The 8,793-nt window shown below is 43.9% G+C and overlaps 1 pseudogene; it reads left to right on the forward strand.

Moving 5' to 3' along the window:
* Nucleotides 1-3,779: 3,779 nt before the first annotated feature.
* LOC109772903 (disease resistance protein RGA5-like) lies at nucleotides 3,780-8,445 on the forward strand (annotated as a pseudogene).
* Nucleotides 8,446-8,793: the final 348 nt, after the last annotated feature.

Here is an 8,793-nt window from a genome sequence, read left to right on the forward strand (position 1 = left end):
GGTTATAGGATCGATTGCCGTACTATCAAGGGGGGCTCTCGATGAGTAGCTTGATCATATCATTCGTAGAGAGCTCAAACCATTGCATCCTTGCATCATCTTTCTTGGTTCTTGTTTGGTTCTTCTCTTTGTGAGTTTTGGAGCTTATGGTCATCTTGATGACAAGCTCGAGTTCATCGAAAACGGAGTTCACTCGCATCTTCTATGATGTTTTCGATGTTGGAAGGTTATGCCGGTTCTTCTCGGTTGGAGGTTTCACTTCTCTATTTTGTTGGCATACCTTCCTCGCTGTTTTGATGCTACTCGTCGCCTTGTATCCAACAAGCTTGAGTTTGCTCAATTCGGAGCTCATATGCAGAAGTTATGGCAGTTTTGGTTTCCCGTGGAGTATTCTTGTATTCGTGGAAGTGGCTTTAGGATGGTCCCAGCGGTAGTACCGCGGTACCCAGCGGTAGTACCGCTTAGGGGTCACAAGCGGCAGTACCGCTCCGCAGCGGTAGTACCGCTGGTGGGTCCTCCGCAGTAGTACCGCTACGGTACCAGGCCCCTACCGTGTCGACTCGAGGGGTCATTTTTTGTGTCGGATAGTGCGGTACTTCGCGGCGGCAGTAGGGCGGCAGTACCGCTCATGAGCGGTAGTACCGCCCTACCACCGCGGCAGTACCGCTCGAGTCCGTATCTCTCCTGCCCTCCTAACTCCATAGTAGTACCGCCTGGGGGAGCGGTAGTACCGCTGTTCTCAGCGGTAGTACCGCTGCCTTATGCGGTAGTACCGCCCTCTGTGGGGCTGTTTTGGGGGTAACGGTTGGATAGTTCCCCCCACAATAAAAGGGGGTCTTCTTCCCCATTCATCCTTATCTCTTGAGCTCGTGTTCTTCCCCCATTGTTGACCTTCTTCGAGCTTGCTAACTATCAATCCCTCCATGGATTCTTGCTAGTTTTTGAGGGAAAAGAGAGAGGAGATCTAGATCCACATTTCCACCAATCACTTTCTCCTCTATGTGAGGGGAACCCATTGGATCTAGATCTTGGAGTTCTTGGTGCTCTCCTTCTTGTTCTTCCTCTCATTTTCCTCCCTAGCATTAGTTGCTTCGGTGGGATTTGAGAGAGAAGGACTTGGGCACTCCGTGTGCCCTTGCCATTGCATTTGGTGCATCGGTTTGAGTTCTCCACGGTGATACGTGGAAGTTACAAGTTGAGAAGCTTATTACTCTTGGGTGCTTGGTACCCTTGAGCTTGTTCCTCTTGGGTGCTTGGGCGCCCTAAACGGTTGGTGGTGTTTGGAGCTCAATCATTGTGGTGTAAAGCTCCGGGCAAGCGTCGGGGTCTCCAATTAGGTTGTGGAGATCGCCCTGAGCAATTTGACGGGTACCGGTGACCGCCCCCAAGGGTTGCCAAAGTGTACGGGTTCGGTGACCGCCCCCAAGGGTTGCCATTTGTACGGGTTCGGTGACCGCCCTCAAGGGTCCCTTAGTGGAATCACGGCATCTTGCATTGTGCGAGGGCGTGAGGAGATTACGGTGGCCCTAGTGGCTTCTTGGGGAGCATTGTGCCTCCACACCGCTCCAAACGGAGATTAGCATCCGCAAGGGTGTGAACTTCGGGATACATCGTCGTTTCCACGTGCCTCGGTTATCTCTTACCCGAGCCCTTTACTTATGCATTTTACTTTGTGATAGCCATATTGTTTCTTGTCATATCTTGCTATCACCTAAGTAGGTTTTCTTGCTTAGCATAAGTTGTTGGTGCACATAGGTGAGCCTAGTTGTGGTAGGTTTTGTGCTTGACAAATTAACCGCTAGGTTTATTCTGCATTTGTTCAAGCCTAAACCGTAATTATTTTAAAGCGCCTATTCACCCCCCCTCTAGGCGACATCCATGATCTTTCACCATATGCAACAACTAACGAACTGGGGTTTAGGTTTCTATCACTGCAGCAACCCACCATAAGCAAATCAATCACATATTGTAAACACCCTATAGTGTAATCTATATACATGTGTGCTCATATGATGGGCACCAAATGCAGCAAAGAAAAATAGAGCATGCAATTCAAACCAATCATGATCACCAATTAACCGATTGGACAAAAGTAAACTACTCAGACATAATAGCGATGAGACAAATCATTGGATAACAATTTTAGCATCAAAAACCATGTTCAAGTAGGGAATTATAGTGGGTCGTGGGAGAGTGGACCACTGAATAGAGAGGGAGGAAGGTGATGGAGGTGTTGATGAAGATGGCGAAGTTGATGGAGATGATCGATGTGATGATGGTTCCCCCGACGACGCTCTGGCGCCACCGGGAGAGAGGGGGAGAGAGGATCCCTTCTTCTTCTTCTTCTTCTTCTTCTTCTTCTTCTCTGTTTGTTTTCTTCTCTGTTTCGCTATTTGTTTCGCTATTTGTTTTCTTCTCTGTTTCGCTATTGCTTTCTGGCCTTTCACTGTTTCCTTAATAGCCGGAGATCTGTCCGATCAAGCTGAAATTTTGAGGGGATTTTTCTTCGGAAATTAGCTTTCTTGCGGCAAAAAAACATCACCAACCGACTTAAGGGATAGCCACATGGGCCCAGCCGTGTCACCTGTCCACGTGGGGCCCTCGGGCATTCTTTTGCTCAAAAATCACATATTTTCCATAGAAAATCATATTAGATCGTTGGGGGTGTTTTGACCTTCCTAGATATTGATTTTCTGTAAAACAAAAACCATGCAGAACTGACACTGGGCACTAGATTAATAAGTTAGTCCAAAAATAATATAAGTGCATCAAAACCATATATAATTGATGTAAATATAGCATGAATATTTCAAACATTATAGATATGTTGGAGACGTATCAGTGTCCGGCCACCGCGCGCGGGCGTGGTGGTGGTCTTCTCACTGCCCTTGCCCCCGAGCTCACCACCACCTCTAGCGTCGTGCGCCCTCCGCTGCCGCCGGGCTTCCCACCGAGGTTGAGTGGGCGCGAGGAGTCATCGGAGTGGGGCTCGTCGCCGTCCGTGGCCGCCACCAACGCCGTGCGCTGCCGCAACCTCGCTTAGATGCATCGGAGGAGGAGGAGCCCCCTTGCCGAGCGTGGAATCGGTGAGTCCGACAATGCAGGCGTCGACATGGTCCCCGACGCGGTCGCGAGGTCACCGCTAACGAGTTGGGCTATCTAACTTGCCAACCTAGAGCACTTTAAGATTCATGTTTTGATCCGACGGCAGTCGGATAGATCGCTGCGAAACGTCAAATATCTTGCGTTCACCAGATAACATTTCTTTAATCAATCTAGACGAATCGTAGAGAAAAGGAGAGTCACGTTTGTTACAAATTAGTAAAGGAGACCGGAGCAATGTGCTGGTTAGTTACTCATCGCTCGCGCCCACTGTGTTTTTATGGCTTTGCCTACTTGCCTTCGTCTCTCCTGTGTGTGTGTGAACACCAGCGACGCTTTGTTTTAAAGGCGAACAGTCATGTGTCCATTCTAAAAAAAAAAAAGAACAGTCATGTGTCCGACACGTAACGAGAAATTGAGAACCGTGAGCTGTAGTAATGCGTGGTCCTGGTCCTCCTGGACATGTGGAAATTACATGCATGTCGGCCGGTGTCGCTTGTTTTAAAGGCGAACAGTCATGCGACAAACAATTGTACGTACGACTCTGTAGTAATTCATCTTCACATGATACTATCTTTTCCTTTGAACTTGCCCGGGTTCTACAAAATGCATCGCTGCAGCACCAAACGCATACCAACCAAACAACAAACCAATTAGCTCAGAGGGAACAGCTCCAAATGAATCTGGCGACGGGCGCCATGGGCTCCCTGCTCCCCAAGCTGCTCGAGCTCCTCAAGGAGGAGTACAAATTGAAGAAGAAGGTCAGGGAAGGCGTCGAGTCTCTTGAGAAAGAGATGAAGAGCATGTACGCTGCCCTCCGCAAGGTGGGCGAGGTGCCACGGGACCAACTCAACGAGCAGGTCAAGCTCTGAGCTGGGGAGGTGAGAGAGCTCTCCTTCAACATGGAGGATGTCGTTGACAAGTTTCTGGTGCGTGTCGATGACAGCTCTGATCCTGCCGCCAACTCGAACAAGATCAAACGGCTCACCAAGAAGATGGCCGGCTTGTTCACTAAGGGGAAGACTCACCATGAGATCGCGAACGCGATCAAGGACATCAATAAGCAAGTCCAAGAGGTTGCTAGCAGGCGTGTACGGTACAATGTCGACAATATTGTCACTATGCCTGCAGGGATGACTCCCATCGACCCTCGCCTTCGGGCTCTGTACACCGAAGTGACAGAGCTTGTTGGCATTGCTGGGAAAAGGGATCAAGAGCTAATGAAATTGCTATCAGAAGGAGACGACGAGTCCAAGAAAAAATTGAAGATTGTCTCCGTTGTCGGATTTGGAGGATTAGGCAAGACCACTCTTGTCAAAACAGTCTATGACAAGATAAAAGGAGAATTTGGTTGCCGAGCTTTTGTTTCTGTCGGTCGAAATGCTAGCGCAAAAAAGATTTTGATGGATATCCTTCTTGCTCTTGACATGTACGAAAGCCATTTCGCCATATTGGGTGAAACACAACTCATCGACAAACTCCGGGAGCGTCTCGAGAACAAGAGGTATCACATGTCACTCACTTTAAATTGATAATTTCTTTCAATTGGTTCTTGAGAAATAATATGTAAGTTATGAGGTTAAAAAGTATTGAGGATTTTAGAGTAACTTCCATCATTTACTTCCAAACTGTCAGCATTTTGTATATTTGTGTACTTAAATATTAACTTTAATGCACAATGCATACACTATGTTATTAGGATAAAAAATACTACTCCCTACGATTGGCATTGTATAGAGGTTGCGTCATTTAATTTGGATCGGATCGGAAGGAGTAATATTTATATGAAACTATAATAAAATAAATGTTGGTCACAAACTCCATATATAGAGAAGTTGTACATAAACCACACCGAGAAGGGACGACAAAGTGACAAACTGAGAACCAAATATATATATGTGTGTGTCCAAACGCATGTATTGCCTATGTAGTTTTGTCGAAGGATAAATATGAAATATGCAGTAGATATATCAACTTGAATGGGTTTAGTGGTACAATAAAAGAGTTTATCCTCGGTTGACTGAAGCTGAGTAAAAGCATCCATGTACCCTCCATTACTGCAAATCCTAAAACAACTAGAAGTGACGAATAAGTGATAGATTGGGATGAAGAACGGAGTATATACATGTACAAGGATCGCTTAAGGGCATGCATCACATCATCTAATAATACTTTTTTTTAACATCATGTGAGAATAATTGTGGGTTAATGTCAATGTGCTTTATATGTGTGTGACTGTATCGCAGGGAGGAAATTAATTTAATAGTTTATATTACAACATAATGCAAACTTAAAAATGATGTGGAGTAATGTGGATGGGTTTTACAAATTAAATTAATTTCAATTCACTTCCAAAAAAGACACATGGAGAACAAAACGGTGCAACGTTTATGTACAATCAATATTTAGATTTAGTTATTGCGCCAAAACATGTTTACAAGACGAACTGTTTTATCGAATTGAGGTGTTTCTTGATATATTGTAAATTCATGGTAGATCAGGGTATTTATGCAAACCAAATTTGCGTTGATGGTTTGCAATCTCAATTTAGGCGCAATTGTTGGTAACCGTTCAGGTGATCAATACATGGTCAAGGAGAACAAACGGTCACCACCAATAGGTGAAGATGAAGAGATATATATTGTTGTTGCATATGGAGCCTATGTCCAAAAAATAGAAATTATGTTTATAAAAACATAAAGTAAATATAGCCGCGCAAACGCTCGGGTCACTCTGCTAGTTATTTATAGTGGAAAGTGTGGCGATCTACCAATTCATATAGAGGGACAAATAAAAAGGCGTACATGAATATAATTTGATTGAAACATGATCATTTAATTAAGTAGTCTTTTTGTCCTCAAGGAAAACCGATGGACAAATAGAAAATGTGTACATAAATGTACGTCGGTTGAAACGTGATCATTTAATTTAGTAATGGGTCCATCTTTTTATCCTTCCATAATCTTATCTCCGCGGCATATTGCTAGATTATCTTTAAATCTTACCATGTGTACAATTATTAAATTAATGCTCTCATAATTAATATAGGTACCTCATTGTAATTGATGATATATGGGATGAAAAATTGTGGACAATTATCAATTGGGCCTTCTCTAAAAGCAACAATTTTGGCAGTCGGCTAATCACGACAACTCGTATATTCAGTGTATCTAAATTATGCTGCTCATCTACTAATGATTCAGTCTATCAAATGGAACCTCTTAGTGATGATGATTCCAAAAGGCTCTTCTGTAAAAGAATATTTTCTCAAGAGAGTGGATGTCCTCGTGAATTAGAAGAAGTGTCCACGCGCATATTAAAGAAATGTGGTGGAGTGCCATTAGCCATAATTACTATAGCTAGTCTTTTGGCTAATGATCAACATCTAAAACGAGAGGATGAGTGGCATGTTTTGCTAGAGTCTATTGGCCGTGGACTTGCCGAAGACCATGTTGTTGAGGAGATGAGGAGGATACTATCATTTAGCTATTATGACTTGCCTTCTCATTTAAGAACATGTTTGTTATATCTAAGCATGTTTCCAGAAGATCATGAGATTATGAAAGATCAATTGATATGGATGTGGATTGCTGAAAGTTTTGTCCAATGTGAGAAATCAAAAACTAGTCTCTTTGAGATCGGAGAGACTTACTTCAATGAGTTGGTGAACAGAAGCTTGATCCAGCCGGTATACAATTTTCGTGGCTTTGTATATGCTTGTCGTGTACACGATAGTGTGCTTGATCTAATTTGTTCATTATCAAGCGAAGATAATTTTGTTACCATATTGAATGGTACCGATGAAAGCATTTCTTCTCGGAGAAATGTGCGCAGGTTGTCCCTCCAAAATACAATCAAAGAAGAACATCGAACAATGCCTCTTATTTCTGGGAGTATATTACAAGTGAGGTCCATTGCCACATTTAAATCTGCTATTGGTCTATTGCCGCCTTTGTCGAGCTTCGCTGTTTTATGTGTACTGGATTTGACTGGATGTAATGTTGGTGATCATAACCATCTAAACCTTCAAGAGTTGGGGACTTTATTTCACCTGAGGTACCTAGGTCTAGCCGATATAGAAATTTCTGAGGCCCCAGAAGTTGGAAAGTTACAGTTTTTACAGGTGCTGGATTTGAGTGGAAATTATGATATAAAAGAACTTCCGTCGAGTGTTACCAAACTAAGAAGATTGATGTGCCTACTAACCGAGCCTCTCTGGAATCTTCCAGATGGACTAGGAAAGCTGGCATCAATGGAAGTGCTGGGTGAAATCTGTGGTGACTCTCTATGCACTGTGAAAGCATTGGGCAACATGAAAACATTGAGGAAGCTCCAAATTAAATTTAATGACCTGAGCATGGAGTTAGAGGAAGCGTTTATGGAGTCACTAGGAGTTTCCAACATCCAAAGTCTAGAAAATTGATGCGAGTGGTGCTTCCATGGATCTCTTGGGGGAACGTTGGGTGCCCCCTAGAAGTCTCCGGGAATTTATCGCAGACAGACATGGCATATTCTCCACGCTGCCTGCATGGATAAGGAGAAATCCCTCACATCTGTCGCAACTATACGAGTTGCACATATGGGTCAAGGAAGTGGGGCAGGAGGATCTGGAATTCCTTGGAAGGTTATCGGCTCTTCACCGTCTCACATTACGAACCACCCGCCAAAGGAAGCTATTCTTCAGTGCTGATGGGTTCCGTTGTCTGACAACAATCGTGTTGGTTTGTCGGTCGCCGGGCCAAATCGTGTTCCTGCCAGGAGCTTTGCCCAAGGCTGAAACTGTCAAGTTTGAAATCGGTTTGCGGGTCGCAAAAGAGGAAGCAACTGGTAACGGTGGTGATTGGTTTGACCTGGGCATGGGACACTTGATGTCCCTTCAGAAGGTTCATGTCCGATTCTACACCTCCGGGGTGATGGTCGGCGAGGTCAAGCAAGCGCGGGCTGCGCTGGAGAACACACTCCATGCCCACCCTAACCGTCCCGTCTTTGGCGTCTTCTTCATCCCGAACATAGTACACGGTACGTAATTAAAACCCATGATGAGATGGACAAAGAATTAGAACTTACATTGAATTTACTGTTCACCGAGCTCATTTGAGCTCGGGAGCAGAAATGTACTTTCGTGATGAGATGTTCTTTCCCTGATGCATGTCTTTATACACTGATCGACCTTCACTCTCTGTTTCTTTCTTCCAGAAGGCACAAGTGACGACGACACCTTCGTCTAGGAGAGTCAAGAAGTGAAGAACCTTCACGTTACAATCTTTCCCAATAATAAAGGTCAACATCCAGGTTACATGCAGTTTGTTTTTCCGTTGGAAGGGAAACCATTTTAGTATTCTATACTATGTGTACGTACATGCATATGGGTGGTCCACACCCCTATACAAATATTAAACGTAAAAAATACCAAAAAAAGAACTGAAACTTGGGATATGTTCTCGATCTACTCCATGTGAAATTTCATGAAAAAATACCAGGAAACGTATCCGTGACGAAGAAAATACTGTCCGCACAAAAATCCATTCAAACAGTTTTTTTCTATATATAGGCAATTTTTGTCTTTTTTGCTACGAATATGGTTCCTGGTATTTTTTCACGAAATTTCACATGGGAGTAGATCGGGAACCCAGTTTGATATCTCAAAATCTCAGATTTTTTCTTCAAATTTCACGGTATTTTTTCGAATTT

Source organism: Aegilops tauschii, chromosome 1 (assembly GCF_002575655.3).
Source record: "Aegilops tauschii subsp. strangulata cultivar AL8/78 chromosome 1, Aet v6.0, whole genome shotgun sequence".
NCBI lineage: Eukaryota > Viridiplantae > Streptophyta > Magnoliopsida > Poales > Poaceae > Aegilops > Aegilops tauschii.